This window comes from Piliocolobus tephrosceles, chromosome 13 (assembly GCF_002776525.5).
Source record: "Piliocolobus tephrosceles isolate RC106 chromosome 13, ASM277652v3, whole genome shotgun sequence".
NCBI lineage: Eukaryota > Metazoa > Chordata > Mammalia > Primates > Cercopithecidae > Piliocolobus > Piliocolobus tephrosceles.
Window position 1 is genome coordinate 112,010,250 of NC_045446.1, and position 17,671 is coordinate 112,027,920.

The window sequence follows — 17,671 nt, forward strand, 5'->3', positions numbered from 1 at the left end:
TCAAGATGCAAAAATGGAACCCAGATTATTTCTGTTCTTGTGTAAGTAGAGGCTTGGACTGGAGCTCCAGGTATCTCTATGCTTGCTCCTGCCTAGGCACTGCTTTGGGCAAATCACCGCACTTCACTACAAAACATGGATGTGATACCTGCCTTCTCCGGAATACTATGGGTAGAGTGTGGGCAAGAGACAAAAACATTCAGAAAGCTTGAGACGAGAAAAACTCTAGAAAGTCAATTATATGCATTTTTTTAATGTGGTGTCAGATTTTTTTCTCCCACTCATTTTCCCTTGTCTCAATCTAAATTTTATCCAGATGTGAACATGAAGAGGCCTGTCTTTGTTCATTCTCTGCTTCTTTGCATGCCCTTTGGTTTTCTTTTGTGCCTCAAAAGGTTTTGGTGCTATGCTTCAAGACACAGGTCATGAAGGGGAAACAGTTGGGGTGTTGTGGGGAGAGTGCAGTATTAGGAACGAGGACTCAGGGTAAAGAATTACAGCATGCCTCAGAATGTGCCCCTCCTCTTTGCCAACGCAGAGACAAGGTGATGAAAAGATCCCTGGCTCCAGACAAATGCCCTCAGCCTTGCAAAGCCTTCCAAGAGGCAGCGTCCCAGAGCCCAGACTGCAAGTGACTTGCGCATGCACACACGCGCACACACACGTTCACACACACTCCCATGGAAAACTGTGCTCTCACATCCCAGAAAAGGTTTGTTGTTTCAATTAAACCTCATCAATGCCACATGTCAGAGAAGAAAGAAAAAACGAAACAAGACTAAATTACTTCAGCTATCTCCTTAGGGATTGATCTGTATCGAATAAACCATCGTCTACACATGGGGAGAAGCTTTTACTTATGAAAAACAGAGGCAGGTGCAGAAGAGCAGCATTTGGTACTAAATCAAAGCTCTGGGAGCAGAAGGAAGTGGATTTAGATGCATCCACTTAGCTCCTCCTGATATCTAACTCTCAGGGTGGGGAACAGATCACAGCCTTGGCTGGGTCTGGCCTCTGCTTCCTGGTCCCCTCTGAGGTCCCACCCCACTCTGCTCACTGCTTCAGCTGCCCGGTAAGAACAGATGGACAGAAGTTAAAAGAGCAAGGTCAGCTCATCAGCTAAGTCTCATTTCACACCCTGCCCCACCTCTATCATCCCTTTCTGGGATATAAAGATGAAGAAAGCAGGGCAGGGGTGCTGCTGCATTTGATTCCGGCTGAAACTATGGTCGTTTCATTTACATCCCCTGAATAGCTGGCGAGTCTGATTTACACATTGATAATATGTGATGCTTTGTATTCCAGCAAATATTTAATCCCTGACTGATCAATAATCCTCGCCTGGCTGTTCTTTTTTGAAAAGAAATAAATCCCCTTTTACTCTTAAAATTCTTGAATAAAATTAAACTGCTTTAGCCTAGGATGCACTGCTCCTACATGAAGCCATGTGGTTTCATAACCTCAGTCCTCAGATGTTTTTAAAGGGGCCGCCTTTGCTTACTTGATATTTTCTGATATCCTAACATCTCTCTGATGAGTCCTCTGTGTTATCAGTTGATATTATAAGACAACCCTTTAAGGTCTGGTATACTTTTTTTAAATTAAAAAGTAAAATTATTAACCTAAACTGAATCAGTGCGTACATAGCATGCAGTATTTTTTTGCATTCTTTTGCTTATATTCACCATGGCGGTCTTGATTTAAATTCTTCATTACAAACCTTTCTATAAACCATTTCCCTCCAAGACTACATTTTTAAGAAAACTCTATTCCTACACAGATTCTTAAAAAGCTGTACTCCTGTCTTAAAGTTGAATATTTTGAAAAATGCACATTAAACATGGAAAGAGATGGCTTTCCTCTCTATAAGGGGCTCCCAAGGCAGCCTCAAAGCTCACCAAAAGTTCCAAAACAACATCCACAACAAAACAAACTCTCTTTCATCTCTGGCAGCAACAAAAGCAATAACTTTCACCAAACCTACCCAAGCCAAGAATTAATATAACACAGAACACATCCACGTTCAGACCATTACGGCTACATCAGCTCACCACAATATTTGTTTAAAAAACACATAATTTGTGGTAGAGAGAAAGAACTTTTCATACAAAAAGAGGTTCTTTCAAATGCAAATTAACCAAAAGACATATTTTCCCTGTGTTTGGGAAATCACTCCAACACATGAAAAACATAGTTTTTGTGTGGAAAAAAAAAAATCAGTGTACACCCACCATTTGAAAAGGCAATTACATTAGCTGTAGATTACCTTAACAGTTAAGAAAAGTTAACTCCTAGCTCTGTAAGTCTTTAAGAACTTTATTAGCATTTACTGACCTAAGTAGTCTTCACTTCCCAGGTAGCAAAGTTTCTTTTCTTCTCCACTGAAATGCTCATATGGACACTGAAGGGCACTGTATTACTGAACTGATGAGAAAAGAATATTGTTTCCATTCTTCTGGAGGAAAAAAATATAAAGAAAGAAGGAAGGAAGGGAAGAAAGAAGAATAAGAAAGAAGGAAAGAGAGAAAAGGAAAGGAAGAAAAGAAAGAAAAAGGAAAGAAAGAAAAAGAAAGAAAGAAAGAAAGAAAGAAAGAAAGAAAGAAAGAAAGAAAGAAAGAAAGAAAGAAAGAAAGAAAGAAGGAGAGAAAGAAGGAAAGAAAGGAAGGAAGGAAGGAAGGGAAAAAAGAAAAGCAAGGCAAAATGCAGTCTACTCGAGTATTCTTCCTGGTGAGGAAAAAAAAGTAAATCCACTATTCTGGAACGAGTTCAAACATAGCTTGACAGGCTCCAGGAGAATTTACACTGAGCATGCTTAGCCCTGCACTGCTTGCATGAGACACTCTTAATGAATATTACTTCCTTCCCACTGGCTATTCCTGCTGGAAGTCCACACCCACCCCTCTTTCAGAAGTCAGGAATTTAGCTTCAGCCAAAGTCCAGAAAACATGCTTATGCGGAGACAAGGCCTCACCGATCCATAAACTTTCAGGTTGTGACCTGCAGGTCAGTTTGACAAATAGAACATAGGGGTGAATTTTTTTTCTGCCCTTGGTTATGTTCCCAGCTTTATGCCTGTCCTAAACTGCAGTTCCTCTGGAGAAAAGAAAAACAGAGAGCTCTCTTTCTAAAGAACATGACATCCTAAACACCACAGTAAAGACCTTTCCTGATCAAGCTTCCAAACCGAAATCAGAATAAGGGTTATCTGCATATTAAAACACAACATTCGATGATTTTTAGCTTCTGGATAAAATAAAAGTCCTACCCCAAATGTATGCTTTTTGATAACTTACATAACACCTCTCTCCAAAACACTGCATGCCAAAGCACACTCTGAAAATATGTTCAAAATCCAGCTTTAACCTCCTATGCTGTCTAAACATTGGACTCGTATACATTTAGGTCACACTAAAAACTGACTTTCTTTTTCAAACAATGCTTTATCTTTCCCTAAATCCCTCTGTCATGTTTAATGACAGGAGACCTGAAATTCTGGAAATTTAAAAATAGATTACTTTTCTGACAGTCTGAGAAGGCAATATTCTTGGTCTGCCAAAAAATCGGGGGAGGAGGGAAAGGGGAGAATTAGCAGGTAAGGGCCTGATACAGACAGCATAGTAAAGGAAGGACATTTTATATTTTAAAATTAATAACAAAGTATCTTTTTTGTTGTCCATTTGACGTTTCTAGGGTGCCATTTATATGTATCAAATTACAAATTATAAATATTATTAAATACTCATTTGAACTGTAATGCTTATTTCCCTAGACACACACACACACGTACACACACAAACATACACCCCAATTTGTGGCTTGAAAAAAATGATGTCACAAAACATCAAAAGGCAACAGAAATTTTCTAAGTCTCCAAGAAATACGGCGTGCCCAGCTTCTAATACAAAGCCTGCCTGGCTAGCATTGATTCTTTGGATTAATAAAGGATGCATCCATGAGCCTGATATGTAAATCCGTCGCCTCTCCATGCCTGTAACACTTTACGCAGCCCACTGCTGAGCTGCTATGATATGTTTTCCCCATGGAAGGTCTTTGTATCATAAAATACATCTTTGCCCACTATTCAATAAATAAAATCTCTGCAGACGTATTTTCCTTCTGGTAACTATGAGTTTTTTCGAGACTTTAGGCGTGGTGGTTGTTTTGTTTGTTTTTATGCTTTGCCTAAGGGAAGAATAAAATGTAGCCCCCTGCCCCAAGTGTGTTTACTTATATTACAAGAGCAAACTAAGTTTTCAGCAGTTAGACGAAGCCCAAGAGAAATCAGGCTTTGAACCCTCATGACCACACATAAGGTAAGTGTAAAATAGGAAGGACATTTATTCATTTGACTCAAAGAGATTGCCTAGAGACAAGGTCCCCCAACACAGAGAACAGGGACCCTTCCCTGTAGACAGCTCACCTCCCTGCCATTGGAGTGCGCTGTTTCTCAGGCAGGTCTCATGGCACAGAGGACAGGAACCCTTCCCTGCAGACAGCCTGCTTCCCTGCTACCAGGGTGCAGTTTCTTTTGTCTCCTTCCATGAGGATGACTCTCTCCCGTGGAGCTAAAGGGAGACACAGAAGCCTGTGTAGGAAACACAGGAGCTTGAGTAGAACCATGTTGTTCCCAGCTTGAATGTTAAAACCACTCTGCAAAGCTGAGATAGTCTTTACAGTGCCATCGCACTCCTTAATTCAATTAGCAAATATTCATTGAGCCCCTACACTGACACTCATTTGGGTGCTGGAAATTGTGACACGACTAAGACAATGTTCCTGCACTCAGGGAGTTTACGTTCTGGCAATTAGATGTTTAATGGAAAACATTTTAAAAATTCAAGATGTAGGCCGGGTGCGGTGGCTCACGCCTGTAATCCCAGCACTTTGGGAGGCCAAGGCAGGTGGATCACCTGAGGTCGGGAGTTTGCGACCCGCTTGACCAACGTAAAGAAACACCATCTCTACTAAAAATACAAAACTAGGTGGTGCATGCCTGTGATCCCAGCTTCTCGGGAGGCTGAGACAGAAGAATCACTTGAACTCGTGAGACAGAGGTTGCAGTGAGCTGAGATTATGCCATTGCACTCCAGCCTGGGCAGCAAAAGCAAAACTCTGTTCCAAAAAAAAAAAAAAATTCAAGATGTAAATAAGTAAATAGTGTATACATTTACAAATTGTGATAAGTTTAAGAAAGAACTAAAAGGGAAATTATGAGAAAGAAACAAGCTACGTGTGTTGGGGGCTGAGGCACAGAGCATCAGGAAAATGGAATAAATATTTCGGAAAATCATTAGTAACCAATCCAATATAAGCTAAAATGAAAAAAATATGTGGCGTGGCTGGATTAAAGCCTTGAATGCAACACTAATGCATTTGGATTTCATATGGTGTATAATGGGAAGCTATTGAGGGCTTCTGAGAAGAATTATCATTACTGTGTTGACTATGACTATTTTTTGTAGCAGTTTAAACTCCTAACCTCAGGTGACGCACTGGCCTCGGCCTTCCAAAGTGCTGGGATTACAGGCATGAGTCACCACGCCAGGCCAAGAGGTATTATTGAGGCAGAAAGACAACTTTTGACAACTAACTGGATACGCAGATGAGGATGATAAGGCATTTAAGGCGAATGCTAAGATTTTTGGTCTCAGTAGATCAGGGGCTCAGACATCTCTTCACTTACTTCATGTCTGACCCATGCAGCTGAAGATAGCTGGACAAAAATTTACAAGCACGTCAACTGTTCTCACATTACACTCTTGCTCACTAAACCTCGCATGGGTTCTTAAGCAGATGGTGAGAATGGGGAATGATGGTGTCTTAAGCAGAAATGGAGAATCTAGGGAAAGCAATGTCTGGCACAAGGTGAGCTCAAATATTTACTGGATGTATGGTATATGGAGTTTGAGGGCTAGGGGGATTTTCATCCTACACTATTATTTTAGTTGGGAATTTTATTTAGCTGTTAATAGGGACCTGATAATAGTCAAACACCTAAGAGTATATTTTTCTCTCATTAAAAAAAAAAAAAAATCAGAGATTGAAAGTTCAAAACGTGACTACCAGGGACCCAAATCCTTCTATCTTTTTGGTTTCCCGTTCTTTTTTTTTTTTTTTTTTTTTTTTTTGAGACGGAGTCTCACTCTGTAGCCCAGGCTGGAGTGCAGTGGCCGGATCTCAGCTCACTGCAAGCTCCGCCTCCCGGGTTTATGCCATTCTCCTGCCTCAGCCTCCGGAGTCGCTGGGACTACAGGCGCCCGCCACCTCGCCCGGCTAGTTTTTTGTATTTTTTAGTAGAGACGGGGTTTCACCGTGTTAGCCAGGATGGTCTCGATCTCCTGACCTCGTGATCTGCCCGTCTCGGCCTCCCAAAGTACTGGGATTACAGGCTTGAGCCATGGTTTCCCGTTCTTAATGCAAGGTGTCCATCTTCGGTTTTGCCTTATGGTCCATTGTGGACTAGGCCTAATTTTGAGTAAATGGACAAATGTAGAAGTCAAGTCTAGAAAATGGTTGGGTAGCCAGGAGACCAGGGGCTCAGACACCTCTTATATAAGAATCTGGGTCATACCACCAGGTCAGCTACCTATGCAAGCAGAGGTGCTAGCCAAGAAAGAGGAAAATCTAGAATGGTTAATCCATTGAGGTAGTACAAATGAGGAGTATCAGTGGCACTCTCTAGAGCAGTCACAGAGGCAGGATTAGTCCCACTAACCTTCCTCATGTAAGACTTTCTAGGAAAGGAAACTTATCAGAATGCGGGAGGAGGTCTTCTTAGAAAGGGTAAGCTTAGTATACAAGCAAGCAGTGCAAATGGCGAACTGTAGCAGATTCTGTGGCATGCCATCTATTACCTTCCCTTCAGGACTAAGAAACTCACTACTGCACCTACTAGTAGTGTTAATTTCTGTCATCTCACAGCCAAGTCCCTCTTGAGGAATTACCCTCACTTCTTGGGAGCCTCCATGCCCACAAGAATCCCATGTCTAAATGTCTACAAAGGGGCAAAAATGCCAAGCTTCCTTGCTCCAATTTTGGACAAATCAGAGGGTTGTTCCAGCTCCACAGCTCCCCGTAGGATTGGCTGAGACCTGTTACAACTGCACTTCTGTTTAACCCGTCCTCTGCTCATTCCTCCTGCCCTCCATCCCTTATAAATGTTGCTTCCGAAAACACTCCTCGGTAAACTCCTGCATACAAATCTCGATCTCACAGTGTGTTGGCTGGAAACCCAATATAATCCAGCAAAATAAAAATAAATTCAACCCTTCACTTACTCCATGCCTGAACTCATGCAGCTGAAGATAGCTGGAGAAAAATACACAAGCATGTCAACCGTTCTCACATTATACTCATGCTCACTAAACTTCACAAGGGTTTACCCCAGAAATCATCCTTTTCTTCCCTAATCCATTTTTACTTTCACTCTCCAGAACAAATATTTCAAATTTTCTCCTCTAATTTCCAACACTCGTTCCTCACCCCCATTCTCAGTAGTCAATCTTGCTTTCTACTATGATGAGAAAAATGAAGCAATTAAAAGAGAATTTTCAAAAACCTCAACATGAAATCTACACACCTGCCAGAATCAGAGTGAATATACTTCACCTCCCCTTCTATTACTATGGATGAGCTATCCATCCTCCCGCAGAGCAAATCCCTCCACCTATGCACTATATCTCCATTTTCTCTTTCCTACTTGAAAATATTGCTCCACAAAGTCTTCTCTCTTTCTTGTTTTATCAAACTTTCCTTTTTTATTATATCGATTACAACATCATAAAATACACTGGTATTTCTCTCATCCTAAAAACAATAACCTTTCTTTAATCCAGATTTCCTCTTCAACTAATGATTTATTATTATCCCTTTCTTATAGCACTCCTGAAAGCATTCTGTACTAGATCTTTCTAATATCTGTCTTCCCATTCTTTCTTCTTTTAAAAAATGTTTTCATGAGATATAATTTTCATACCATAAAATTATATAAAATTCAAACTTTTAACATGCACAGAGTTGTATAAGCATTAGCACAATCTAAGATTAGAATATTTTATTACCCCCAAAAAACCTGCCAATTAGCAGTAATTTCCTATTTATCTCTATCCTCTATCCCTCAGGCCCAGGAAATCAGAAATATACTTTCTATTTCTACAGATTTTTCCTATTCTGGTCTTTTCATATAAATGAAAAGCATACGATATGTGGTCATTTATGACTGGCTTCTTTCACTTAGCATCGTGTTTTCAAGGCTCACCAATGTAGCATGTATCAGTTTTCATTCATTTAAATTCCCAAATAATATTTCATTATAAGAATATACCACATTTTATTTATCTATACATGAGTTGATGGGCATTTAGGCTGTCTTCCCTTGTTAGCTCTTATAAATAATGCTGCCCTGAGGATTCATGTACAAGTTTTTGTGTGGATGCAAGTTTTTATTTCTCTTGAGTATATACTAGGAATGAAATTTTTGGGTCATATGGTAAGTCTGTGTTTAACTTTTTAAGGAACTGTCAGACTATTTTCTAAGTTGTTGAACCATTTTACATTCCTTCAAGCAGGGCATGAGAGTCCCAATGTCTCCGTGTCCTTCTCAACTCATGTTATCACCTACGGTGTTTATCATAGCCATCCTGGGTGGATATGCAGTGGTAGTTCATTGTGATTTTGATGTTTCCTTTGTGTTCCATTATGTTGAACATTTATCTTTTTATGTGCTCCTCTTCTTTCTTAAACACACTCCAATTAAGCTTTTTTCTCCATCACTCCACTGAAATGACTCTTCACAAGTCTACAAATAACCACCTTGTTATATTCTAAGACCATTTCTCAGTCCTTATTTTTCTTTACCTACCAGTAGTTTCCGACATGGGTAAAAATTATCTCAATAAAACACTGTATTCTTGGTTTCCAGAACACCATGTTGTCTTTGTTTTCGTCCTACACTTCTGGTTGTGCCTGTTTAGCTCCTTTTCCTGGTTGTTTGTTTGTTTTCTCATCTCTCTCACCTCCAAACGTTAGATTTCCCCAAGACTCAATTCTAGAATATATTCTTTCTTACTATCTACACTCATTCCCTACACAATCTCACCTAGGATCTACATAACCTCTCCTAGAATCATGACTTTAAGTGCCATCTATATGGTTATGATAACTTTCAATATTATATCCTCAGCCTGGATCGCTCCATATATGCAAAACTAACTATTTAACATCATCACTTGGATGTCTAAGAGGCAAAATTAAACATGCCCCAAACTGAGCTCCTATTGTTTTTCCCAAACTAGTTCCTTTCCTTTCTCAATTTGTGGCAACTTAAAATTTGAAGCTAAGGCAGAAGTGGAGCAAGATGGCAGAATAGAAGGCTGAACCAATCATTCTTCGAACAGAATACCAATTTAACAACTATCTACCCACAAAAAAAAAAAAAAAAAAAAAAAAAAAAAACCTCCATAAGCCTCAAAAATTACATCAGCACTCATAGCACCTGGCTTTAACTTCGTATCACTGAAAGAGGCACAGAAGAGGTAGGAAAAACAGTCTTCAATAGCCTACCCACTCGTCTTCCATCTCCTGGTAGGGGTGGCATGAGGTGGACAGTGTTTCTGTGCACTGGGCAGAGGTAGAAGTCAGTGATTGTGAGGCATTGAACTCAGTGCTGCCCTGTTAGAGCAGAAAGATAAACAAGACCAAGCTCAGCTGATGCTTGCCCAAAGAGGGATCATTTCCCCAAGAAAGAGGGGAATTGCAGATTCCAGCAGTTGGAATTTGAGCTCCTGCAAGCCTTGTCATCATGGATTAAAGTTTTCTGGAGCCCTAAAAAGCCTTGAAAATCAGTCTAGGCCACAAGTATTGCAACTCCTAGGTGAGTCCTAGTGCTGAGCTGAGCTAACAGGCAGAGGACTGCGGGGGCAGTGACCTACTGAGACACCAGCCAGGGCAACTAAGGAAGTGTTGGCATCACCCTTCCCCTAAACCTAGGCTGCACAGCTCGTGGCTCCAAAAGAAATCCCTTCCTTCTGCATGAGGAGAAAAAATGGAAGAGTGGGGAGGACTTTGTCTTCCATCTTGAATAGCAACTGAGCTACAGGAGGATAGAGCATCAGTCAGAGTTTTGAGGTCCCCATTCTAGTCCTTAGCTCCAAGAAAACATCTCTAAACACACTCTAGGCCAGAAGGGAACCTGCTGCCTTGAAGAAAAGGATTCAGTCCTGGCAGCATTCATCACCTGCTAACTGAAGAGCCCTTGGGCCCTGAATAACCAGCAGTGATACCGAGGTACTACTTTGAGGGCCTTGAGTGAGACTCAGTTTTGCTGGCTTCAGGTGAGACTCAGCACATCCCCATATCTAGTGACTGCGGGGTGAGACTTCTGCTTGAGAAAAGTGGAGGGAAAAGTAAAGGGGACTTCGTCTTGCACCTTAGGTACCAACTCAGCCACAGCAGGTAGAGCACCAAGTAGGCTCTTGGGGTCCCTAGTTCCAAGCCTTGGTTTTTGGATGGCATTTCCGGACCTGCTCTGGGCCAGAGGGGAGCCCACTGCCCTGAAGGGTGAATCCCAGGCCAGGAAGCATTCACCACAAGCTGACTGAAGAGCCCTTGGGTCTGAAGGGAACATCGGCAGTAGTCTGGCAGTACTCCCTATGGGCCTGTGGTGGTGGTGGCCACGGTGTGAGACTGCTCTGCCTTTGGAAAGATGAGGGAAGAGTGAGAAGGACTGAGTCTTGTGGTTTGAGTGCCAGCTCAGCCACAGTACAATAGAACACCAGATAGACTGTTAAGATTTTTACTCTAGTTCCTGGCTTCCAGATGGCACCTCACGCTTGCCCAGGGCCTGGGAGACCTCCCTGGCCTGAAGGGAAGAGCACAGACCTGGCTGGCTTTGCTACCTGCTAGTTGTAGAGACCAGGGCATTAAGCAGACATAGCCAGTAGCCAGGGAGAGGTTACAGCAGGCCTTGGGAGAGACCCAGTAATGTGCTGGCATTGGGTCTGACTCATCACAGTCCTAGTGATGGTAACCACAGGGTGCTTGTGTCACTCTACCCCTAGCTCCATGTGGCTCAAAAAAGAGAGAGAGACTCCATTTGCTTGGGAGAAGGTAAGAGAAGAGAGCAAGAGTCTCTACCAGGTAATCTAGAGAAATCACCCGGACTTGTCCAAGACCACCAAGGCAGTACCTCTATGAGTCTGTAAAAGCCACAGTGTTACTGAGCTTTGGGTGTTCCCTAAAGTACATACAGCTTAGCTCATGAAACCGACTCCACTTGAATATCTGGAAAGCCTTCCCAAGAAGGACAGGTACAAACAAACTCAGACTGCCAAGACTACACTAAACATGTAACTCTTCAATGCACAGATACAGATGAACATCTACAGGTACTAAGATGATCCAGAAAAACGTGACCTCACCAGATGAACTAAATAAGGTACCAGGGACCAATCCTGGAGAAACAGAGATATGTGACTTTTCAGAAGAGAATTCAAAAGAGCAGTCTTGAGGAAACTCAAATAAAGTCAAGATAATGCAGAGAAAAATTTCAGAATTCTCTCAGATAAATGTAACAAAGATATTGAAATAATTTTAAAGGACCAAGCAGAAATTCTGGACCTGAAAAATGCAATTGGCCTACTGAAGAATACATCATAGTCTTTTAATAGCAGAACTGATCAAGCAGAAGAAAAAAATTAGTGAGCTTGGAACAGGCTACTTGAAAATAGGCAGTCAGAGAAGACAAAAGAAAAAAGAATAAAAAACAATGAAGTATGCCTACAGGATCTAGAAAATAACCTCAACAGGTCAAATATAAGAGCTATTGACCTTACAGGGAAGTTAGAGAAAGAGATAGGGGTAGCAGGTTTATTCAAAGGGATAATTCCAAGGAACTTCCCAAACTTAGATAAAGATAATAGCATTCAAGCACAAGAAGGTTATAGAAAACCAAGTAGACTTGCCACAAAGACTACCTGAAGGTATTTAATAATCAAACTCCCAAAGGATACAGAAACTATCCTAAGAGCAGCAAGAGAAGAACAAATAACATACAATGGAGCTCCAAAGCATGTGGCAGCAGACTTTTCAGTGGGAACCTTATAGGCCAGAAGAGAGTGCATGACATTTTTAAAGTGCTGAAGTGCTGAAGGGAAAAAAAAAAGAGAGAGAAGAAAAGAAAAAACAACACTTTTACGCTAGAATAGTAATCTGGAAAAAATATCCTTGAAACATGAAGGAGAAATAAAGACTTCCAGACAAACAAAATGTGATGAATTAATATTAGATCTGCCCTGCAAGAAATACTAAAGGGAGTAGTTCAATCAGAAAGAAAAATACATTAATGAGCAAAAAGACATCATCTGAAGGCATAAAACTCACTGGTAATAGTTAGTACACAAAAAAAAACCAGAATATTATAACACTGTAACTGTGGTGTGTAAACTATTCTTATCTTAAGTAGAAAGACTAATCAATAAACCAATCAAAAATAATAATTACAGATCTTCATGGCAGATGGGAGGCAGGATTAGATTGCAACCCCGACTTGGATGGACAGAGTAGAGTGCAGAGGCTCATGTGATGAATTTTAGCTCCAGAACAACTGCAATAACAAACTAGGAATCCCAAGAGAACTCACAGACCCTCTGAAGGAAGCAGACTGCTTCTGCAGGACCTGGGAGACACCTCAAATACTATGAGTGCCCACACTGTGGAACTGGGAAACGGAGACCCTCCACTCCTGAACACACACCACCACTGAGGAAAATGAAGGTCTGGTTTGTAGAAGAAGTTTCTGACCTTACCTGGGGCTGAGTCAATTTAGAGAGCCAAGCAAAATATAGGGGTAGAGGAAGCAGCAAAAAAGGCCCTGGGAGCTCACTGGGTCCCCAGGCAGGCCATTCCTGCCTGGCACCACAGGGACCCTTTGGGACAGTGGCCAGAGGCATGGGGAAAATGCCACAGGAGGAACACAATCTCCATCAAAATACCACCATCATTCTTCACAGAATTAGAAAAAAAAAAAAATGATAAAATTCGTATGGAACCAAAAAAGAGCCCACATAGTCAAAGCAAGACTAAGCACAAAGAACAAATCTGGAGGCATCACACTACCTGATTTCAAACTATACTATAAGGCCATAGTCACCAAAACAGCATGATACTGGTATAAAAATAGGCACATAGACCAATGGAACAGAATACAGAATCTGGAAATAAACCCAAATACTTACAGCCAACTGATCTTTGACAAAGCAAGCAAAAACATAAAGTGGGGAACTTTTCAACAAATAGGACTAGGATAATTGGGTAGCCACATGTAGGAGAATGAAACTGTATTTTCATATCTCACCTTATGCAAAAATCAACTCAAGATGGATTATGGACTTAAATCTAAGACTTGAAACTATAAAAATTCTAGAAGATAATATTGGAAAAACCCTTCTAGACATTGGCTTAGGCAAGGATTTCATGACAAAGAACCCAAAAGAAAATGCAATAAAAACAAAGATAAATAATTGGGACTTAGTTAAACTAAAGAGCTTTTGTACAGTGAAAGGAACAGTCAGCAGAGTAAACTGACAACCCACAGAGTGGGAGAAAATGTTCACAATCTATACATCTGACAAAGGACTGATATCCAGAATCTACAACGAACTCAAAAAAATCAGTAAAAAAAAAAAATCCCTTCAAAAAGTGGGCTAAGGACATGAATGTCTAGACAATTATCAAAAGAAAATATACAAATGGCCAAAAAACATATGAAAAATTATCAGCATCACTAATGATCAGGGAAATGCAAATCAAAACCACAATGTGATACCACCTTACTCTTGCAAGAATGGCCATAATCAAAACATCAAAAAACGTTGGATGTTGACATGGATGCAGTGATCAGGCAACACTTCTACACTGCTGGCAGGAATGTAAACTAGTACAGCCACTATGGAAAACAGTGTGGAGATTCCTCAAAGAACTAAAAGTAGAACTACCATTTGATCCAGCAATCCCACTACTGGGTATCTACCCAGAGGAAAAGAAGTTATTATACAAAAAAGAACTTGCACACACGTGTTTATAGCAGCACAACTCATAATTGCAAAATCATGGAACCAACCCAAATGCCCATAAATCAATGAGTAAAGAAACCTTAGTATATACATACATACAACATAATACTATTCAGCCATAAAAAGGAATGAATTAACGGCATTTGCAGTTACCTGGATGAGATTGGAGACTATTACTCTAAATGAAATAACTCAAGAATGGAAAACCAAACATCGTATGTTCTCACTGACATGTGGGAGCTAAGCTACAAGGACACAAAGACATGAGAATGACTCAATGAACTCTGAGGACTTGGGGGTAAGTGTGGTTAAAAGGTGAGGAATAAAAGACTACAAATAGGGTGCAGTGTTTACTGCTCAGGTGATGGGTGCACCACAATCTCACAAATCACCACTAAAGAACTTACTCATGTAACCAAACACCACCTGTACCCCAATAACCTATGGAAAATATAAATGAAATAAATAAATAAAATAAAAAATAAAGATATATAAAAGCAACATCAAAGATGATTAAATAATAGTAACTACAACAACTTTTCAAAACATAGACAGTACGATAAGGTATAAATAGAAACAACAAAAAATTTAAAAGTTGGGAGAACAAAGTTAAGGCATAGAGTTTTTATTAACTTCCTTTTTGCTTATTTGTTTATGGAGAAAGTGTTAAGTTGTTATCAGCTTAAAATAATGAGTTATAATATAGTATTTACAAGCCTCACGGTAATCTCAAACCAAAACAATATAACAGATACAGAAAAAAATTAAAAGGCAAGAAACTAAATCATATCACCAGAGAAAATTACTTTCAGTAAAAGAAACAAAAGAAGTAAGAGAAGTCTACAAAACAACCAGAAAACAAATAACAAAATGGAAAAAGTAAGTCTTTACTTATAAATAATAATATTGAATGTAAACGGACCAAACTTTCCAATCAAGTCATAGAACAGCAGAATAGATTTAAAAACAAGACCCAATGATCTGTTGCCTATAAGAAACACACTTCACCTATAAAAACACTCATATACTAAAAATAAATCAATAAAGAAAAGGACATTTCATGCCAATGGAAGCCAATAAAGAGGAAGAGTAGCGGCACTTACCTCAGACAAAATAGATTTTAGGACAAAAACTATAAAAGACAAAGAAGGTCACTGTATAGTGATAAAGGGGTCAATTCAGCAAGAGTTTATAACAATTATAAATACATGTGCACCCAACACTGGAGCACCCAGATATATAAAACAAATATCATTAGACCTAAAGAAAAAGAGAGTGCAATACAATAATAGCTAGAGACTTCAACACTCCACTTTCAGCATTGGACAGCTCTTCCAGACAGAAAAATCAACAAAGAAACACTGGATTTAATCTACACTATAAACCAAATAGATCTATTAATAATACATATTTACAGAAAATTTCATCCAATGACTGCCAAATACACATTCTTCTGCTCAGCACATGAATCATTCTCAAGGATAGATTATATGTGAGGTCATGAAACAAGTCTTAAAACATTTTTTAAAAATAGAAATAATATCAAGCATCTTCTCTGACCACAATGGAGTAAAACTAGAAATCAATAACAAGAGGAATTTTGTTAACTAAATAAATACATGGAAATTAAATAATATGCTCCTGAATGACCACTGGGTCAATGAAGAAATTAGAAAAAGGAAATTGAAAAATATTTTGAAACAGATGATAAATGAAACAAAACATATTAAAACCTATGGGATACAGCAAAAATGGAACCAAAAGAGAAGTTTATAGCTATAAGTGCCTACATCAAAAAAGAAGCAAAACTAAAGATGCATCATAAAGAACAAAAAAGAAAAAAAAAACCAAACCCAAAACTAGTAGAAGAAAATAAAAAACAAAGATCAGAACAGAAACAAATACAATTGAAATAAAGAAACCAATAAAAAAGATTAGTGAAGCCAGAAGTTGCTGTTTTGAAAAGTTATACAAAATTGACAAACAGCCAGACTAAGAAAAAAATAGAGAAAACCCAAATAAATAAAATTAGAAATAAAAAAAGAGACATTACAACTGATACCACGAAATTCAAAGAATCATTAGTGGCTACTATGAGCAACTATAAACCAATACACTGGAAAATCTAGAAGAAAAGGATGAATTCCTACACATATACAACCTAACAGGACTAACTATAAAAATAATCCAAACCTGAACAGACCAATAACAAGTAATGAGGTCAAAGTTGTAACAAAAAGTCTCGCAGTAAAGAATAGCCTGGGACCCAATGCCTTCACTGCTTCACTGCCAAACATTTAAAGAAGCACTAATACCAATTCTACACAAACTGTTCTGAAAAAGAAAGGAGGGAGTACTTCCAAACTCATTCTATGAGGTCAGTATTAACCCTGATACCACAACCAGACAAAGACACATCAAATAAAGAAAACTACAGGCTAATACTTCTGATAAATATTGATGCAAAAATCCTCAAGAAAATACTAGCAAATTGAATTCAATAACACATTACAAAGACCATTCATCATGACCAAGTGAGATGTATCCCAGAGATGCAAGGATGGCTCAACATATTCAGGTAAATCAATTTGATATGTCACATTAACTGAATGAAGAAAAAAATCATGAGATCATTTCAATTGATGCTGAAAAAACATTTGATGAAATTCAACATCCCTTCATGATAAAAAGCCCTCAAAAAACTGGGTATAGAAGGAACACACTTCAGCATAACAAAAGCCATATGAAACAGACCCACAGCTAGTATCACACTGAATGGGGAAAAACTGAAAGCCTTTCCTCTAAGGTCAGAAACATGACAAGGATGCCCACTTTCACCACTGTTTATTCAACATAGTACTGGAAGTCCTAGCTAGAACAATCAAACAAGAGAAAGAAATAAATGGCATCCAAATTGGAAAGGAAGAAATTAAATCATTCTTGTTTGCAGAGGACATGCATGCTCTTACATTTGTAAAAACCTAAACACTCCACCAAAAAACTATTTGAACTAATAAAAAAATTAGTAAAGTTGCAGGATACCAAGTCAACATACAAAAATGAATAGCATTTGTATACACAGTGAACAATCTGAACAACAAATTTAAAAAGTAATCCCATTCATAGTTGCCACAAGTAAAATTAAATATCTATGAATTAACTTAACCAAACAAGTGAAAAATCTCTAAAATCAAAACTATTAAACACAGATAAAAGAAATGGAAGAGGGCACCAAAACATGGAAAGATATTCTATGTTCATGGATTGGAAGAATCAATATTGTTAAAATACTCATACTGCCCAAAGCAGTCTACAGATTCAATACAATCCCTATCAAAATACCAATGACACTCTTCACAGAAACAGAAAAAACAATCCTAAAATTTCTATGGAACTACAAAAGACCCAGAATAGCCAAAGATATCCTAAGCCAAAAAAAATTAAAAAAAAAAAAAAGAAGGAAGGAGGAATCACTTTACGTGAGTTCAAATTATACTACAGAGCTATAGTAATTAAAACAGCATTGTACTGGCATAGAAACAAACACATAGACCAATGAAACTGAATAGAGAACCCAGAAATAAATCCACACACCTACAGTG

The 17,671-nt window shown here is 39.0% G+C and overlaps 1 long non-coding RNA gene across 1 annotated transcript in view; it reads right to left on the reverse strand.

Moving 5' to 3' along the window:
- Positions 1-2,810, reverse strand: part of LOC111540264 — a 186,575-nt gene extending 183,765 nt beyond the window's left edge. Inside the window, exon 1 of the long non-coding RNA XR_002730925.1 lies at positions 2,335-2,810. This is a non-coding gene — a long non-coding RNA (uncharacterized LOC111540264). The remainder of the gene's footprint in view (positions 1-2,334) is intronic.
- Between the last annotated feature and the right edge of the window lie 14,861 nt (positions 2,811-17,671).